Consider the following 5,018-nt stretch of genomic DNA (forward strand, 5'->3'; position numbering starts at 1 on the left):
GTGGCCCTAACGGGTGTGGCCCTAACGGGTGTGGCCCTAACGGGTATGGGCCCTAATGAGTGTGGCCCTAACGGGTGTGGCCCTAATGAGTGTGGCCCTAATGAGTGTGGCCCTAATGAGTGTGGCCCTAACGGGTGTGGCCCCTAATGAGTGTGGCCCTAATGAGTGTGGCCCTAACGGGTGTGGCCCCTAATGAGTGTGGCCCTAATGAGTGTGCCCTAACGGGTGTGGCCCTAATGAGTGTGGCCCAACGATTGTGACCCTAAAGGGTGTGGCCCTAAGGCCCTAAGGAGTGTGTGTGTGTTGCAGGTGTCCCACTTCAAGGTCCCTCGCTACGTGGTGTTTGTGGGCGTGGCCCTAAGGAGTGTGTGTGTGTGTGTGTGTTGCAGGTGTCCCACTTCAAGGTCCCTCGCTACGTGGTGTTTGTGGGCGTGGCCCTAAGGAGTGTGTGTGTGTGTGTGTTGCAGGTGTCCCACTTCAAGGTCCCTCGCTACGTGGTGTTTGTGGGCGTGGCCCTAAGGAGTGTGTGTGTGTGTGTGTTGCAGGTGTCCCACTTCAAGGTCCCTCGCTACGTGGTGTTTGTGGCGTGGCCCTAAGGAGTGTGTGTGTGTGTGTGTGTGTTGCAGGTGTCCCACTTCAAGGTCCCTCGCTACGTGGTGTTTGTGGGCGTGGCCCTAAGGAGTGTGTGTGTGTGTGTGTGTTGCAGGTGTCCCACTTCAAGGTCCCTCGCTACGTGGTGTTTGTGGGCGTGGCCCTAAGGAGTTGTGTGTGTGTGTGTGGTTGCAGGTGTCCCACTTCAAGGTCCCTCACTACGTGGTGTTTGTGGCGTGGCCCTAAGGTGTGTGTGTGTGTGTGTGTGTTGCAGGTGTGCACTTCAAGGTCCCTCGCTACGTGGTGTTTGTGGGCGTGGCCCTAAGGAGTGTGTGTGTGTGTGTGTTGCAGGTGTCCCACTTCAAGGTCCCTCGCTATGTGGTGTTTGTGGGCGTGGCCCTAAGGTGTGTGTGTGTGTGTGTGTTGCAGGTGTGCCACTTCAAGGTCCCTCGCTACGTGGTGTTTGTGGGCGTGGCCCTAAGGAGTGTGTGTGTGTGTGTGTTGTTGCAGGTGTCCCACTTCAAGGTCCCTCGCTACGTGGTGTTTGTGGGCGTGGCCCTAAGGTGTGTGTGTGTGTGTGTGTTGCAGGTGTGCCACTTCAAGGTCCCTCGCTACGTGGTGTTTGTGGGTGTGGCCCTAAGGAGTGTGTGTGTGTGTGTGTGTTGCAGGTGTCCCACTTCAAGGTCCCTCGCTACGTGGTGTTTGTGGGCGTGGCCCTAAGGGTGTGTGTGTGTGTGTGTGTTGCAGGTGTCCCACTTCAAGGTCCCTCGCTACGTGGTGTTTGTGGGCGTGGCCCTAAGGGTGTGTGTGTGTGTGTGTGTTGCAGGTGTGCCACTTCAAGGTCCCTCGCTACGTGGTGTTTGTGGCGTGGCCCTAAGGAGTGTGTGTGTGTGGTGTGTGTTGCAGGTGTCCCACTTCAAGGTCCCTCGCTACGTGGTGTTTGTGGGCGTGGCCCTAAGGAGTGTGTGTGTGTGTGTGTGTTGCAGGTGTCCCACTTCAAGGTCCCTCGCTACGTGGTGTTTGTGGGCGTGGCCCTAAGGAGTGTGTGTGTGTGTGTGTGTTGCAGGTGTCCCACTTCAAGGTCCCTCACTACGTGGTGTTTGTGGGCGTGGCCCTAAGGAGTGTGTGTGTGTGTGTGTGTTGCAGGTGTCCCACTTCAAGGTCCCTCGCTACGTGGTGTTTGTGGGTGTGGCCCTAAGGAGTGTGTGTGTGTGTGTGTGTTGCAGGTGTCCCACTTCAAGGTCCCTCACTACGTGGTGTTTGTGGGCGTGGCCCTAAGGAGTGTGTGTGTGTGTGTGTGTTGCAGGTGTCCCACTTCAAGGTCCCTCGCTACGTGGTGTTTGTGGGCGTGGCCCTAAGGAGTGTGTGTGTGTGTGTGTGTTGCAGGTGTCCCACTTCAAGGTCCCTCACTACGTGGTGTTTGTGGGCGTGGCCCTAAGGAGTGTGTGTGTGTGTGTGTGTTGCAGGTGTCCCACTTCAAGGTCCCTCGCTACGTGGTGTTTGTGGGCGTGGCCCTAAGGGTGTGTGTGTGTGTGTGTTGCAGGTGTGCCACTTCAAGGTCCCTCACTACGTGGTGTTTGTGGGCGTGGCCCTAAGGAGTGTGTGTGTGTGTGTGTTGCAGGTGTCCCACTTCAAGGTCCCTCGCTATGTGGTGTTTGTGGGCGTGGCCCTAAGGAGTGTGTGTGTGTGTGTGTGTGCAGGTGTCCCACTTCAAGGTCCCTCGCTACGTGGTGTTTGTGGGCGTGGCCCTAAGGAGTGTGTGTGTGTGTGTGTTGCAGGTGTCCCACTTCAAGTCCTCGCTATGTGGTGTTTGTGGGCGTGGCCCTAAGGTGTGTGTGTGTGTGTGTGTGTTGCAGGTGTCCCACTTCAAGGTCCCTCGCTACGTGGTGTTTGTGGGCGTGGCCCTAAGGAGTGTGTGTGTGTGTGTGTTGCAGGTGTCCCACTTCAAGGTCCCTCGCTATGTGGTGTTTGTGGGCGTGGCCCTAAGGTGTGTGTGTGTGTGTGTGTGTTGCAGGTGTCCCACTTCAAGGTCCCTCGCTACGTGGTGTTTGTGGGCGTGGCCCTAAGGAGTGTGTGTGTGTGTGTGTTGCAGGTGTCCCACTTCAAGGTCCCTCGCTATGTGGTGTTTGTGGCGTGGCCCTAAGGAGTGTGTGTGTGTGTGTGTGTTGCAGGTGTCCCACTTCAAGGTCCCTCGCTACGTGGTGTTTGTGGGCGTGGCCCTAAGGAGTGTGTGTGTGTGTGTGTGTTGCAGGTGTCCCACTTCAAGGTCCCTCGCTACGTGGTGTTTGTGGGCGTGGCCCTAAGGAGTGTGTGTGTGTGTGTGTGTGTTGCAGGTGTCCCACTTCAAGGTCCCTCGCTACGTGGTGTTTGTGGGCGTGGCCCTAAGGAGTGTGTGTGTGTGTGTGTGTTGCAGGTGTCCCACTTCAAGGTCCCTCGCTATGTGGTGTTTGTGGGCGTGGCCCTAAGGAGTGTGTGTGTGTGTGTGTGTTGCAGGTGTCCCACTTCAAGGTCCCTCGCTACGTGGTGTTTGTGGGCGTGGCCCTAAGGAGTGTGTGTGTGTGTGTGTGTGTTGCAGGTGTCCCACTTCAAGGTCCCTCGCTATGTGGTGTTTGTGGGCGTGGCCCTAAGGAGTGTGTGTGTGTGTGTGTGTTGCAGGTGTCCCACTTCAAGGTCCCTCGCTACGTGGTGTTTGTGGGCGTGGCCCTAAGGAGTGTGTGTGTGTGTGTGTGTTGCAGGTGTCCCACTTCAAGGTCCCTCGCTATTGTGGTGTTTGTGGGCGTGGCCCTAAGGAGTGTGTGTGTGTGTGTGTTGCAGGTGTCCCACTTCAAGGTCCCTCGCTACGTGGTGTTTGTGGGCGTGGCCCTAAGGAGGGTGTGTGTGTGTGTGTGTTGCAGGTGTCCCACTTCAAGGTCCCTCGCTATGTGGTGTTTGTGGGCGTGGCCCTAAGGAGTGTGTGTGTGTGTGTGTTGCAGGTGTCCCACTTCAAGGTCCCTCGCTACGTGGTGTTTGTGGGCGTGGCCCTAAGGAGTGTGTGTGTGTGTGTGTTGCAGGTGTCCCACTTCAAGGTCCCTCGCTACGTGGTGTTTGTGGGCGTGGCCCTAAGGAGTGTGTGTGTGTGTGTTGCAGGTGTCCCACTTCAAGGTCCCTCGCTACGTGGTGTTTGTGGGCGTGGCCCTAAGGAGTGTGTGTGTGTGTGTCGTGTGTTGCAGGTGTCCCACTTCAAGGTCCCTCGCTACGTGGTGTTTGTGGGCGTGGCCCTAAGGAGTGTGTGTGTGTGTGTGTGTTGCAGGTGTCCCACTTCAAGGTCCCTCGCTACGTGGTGTTTGTGGGCGTGGCCCTAAGGAGTGTGTGTGTGTGTGTGTGTTGCAGTGTCCCACTTCAAGGGTCCCTCGCTACGTGGTGTTTGTGGGCGTGGCCCTAAGGAGTTGTGTGTGTGTGTGTTGCAGGTGTCCCACTTCAAGGTCCCTCGCTACGTGGTGTTTGTGGGCGTGGCCCTAAGGAGTGTGTGTGTGTGTGTGTTGCAGGTGTCCCACTTCAAGGTCCCTCGCTACGTGGTGTTTGTGGGCGTGGCCCTAAGGAGTGTGTGTGTGTGTGTGTGTTGCAGGTGTCCCACTTCAAGGTCCCTCGCTACGTGGTGTTTGTGGGCGTGGCCCTAAGGAGTGTGTGTGTGTGTGTGTTGCAGGTGTCCCACTTCAAGGTCCCTCGCTACGTGGTGTTTGTGGGCGTGGCCCTAAGGAGTGTGTGTGTGTGTGTGTGTTGCAGGTGTCCCCACTTCAAGGTCCCTCGCTACGTGGTGTTTGTGGGCGTGGCCCTATGGAGTGTGTGTGTGTGTGTGTGTTGCAGGTGTCCCACTTCAAGGTCCCTCGCTACGTGGTGTTTGTGGGCGTGGCCCTAAGGAGTGTGTGTGTGTGTGTGTTGCAGGTGTCCCACTTCAAGGTCCCTCGCTACGTGGTGTTTGTGGGCGTGGCCCTAAGGAGTGTGTGTGTGTGTGTGTTGCAGGTGTCCCACTTCAAGGTCCCTCGCTACGTGGTGTTTGTGGGCGTGGCCCTAAGGAGTGTGGTGTGTGTGTGTGTGTTGCAGGTGTCCCACTTCAAGGTCCCTCGCTACTGTGGTGTTTGTGGGCGTGGCCCTAAGGTGTGTGTGTGGTGTGTGTGTTGCAGGTGTCCCACTTCAAGGTCCCTCGCTACGTTGGTGTTTGTGGGGCGTTGGCCCTAAGGAGTGTGTGTGTGTGTGTGTTGCAGGTGTCCCACTTCAAGGTCCCTCGCTACGTGGTGTTTGTGGGTGTGGCCCTAAGGAGGGTGTGTGTGGTGTGTGTTGCAGGTGTCCCACTTCAAGGTCCCTCGCTACGTGTGTTTGTGGGCGTGGCCCTTAAGGAGTGTGTGTGTGTGTGTGTTGCAGGTGTCCCACTTCAAGGTCCCTCGCTACGT

The sequence above is a fragment of the Nerophis ophidion genome, linkage group LG17, assembly GCF_033978795.1.
Source record: "Nerophis ophidion isolate RoL-2023_Sa linkage group LG17, RoL_Noph_v1.0, whole genome shotgun sequence".
In the NCBI taxonomy this organism is placed as follows: domain Eukaryota; kingdom Metazoa; phylum Chordata; class Actinopteri; order Syngnathiformes; family Syngnathidae; genus Nerophis; species Nerophis ophidion.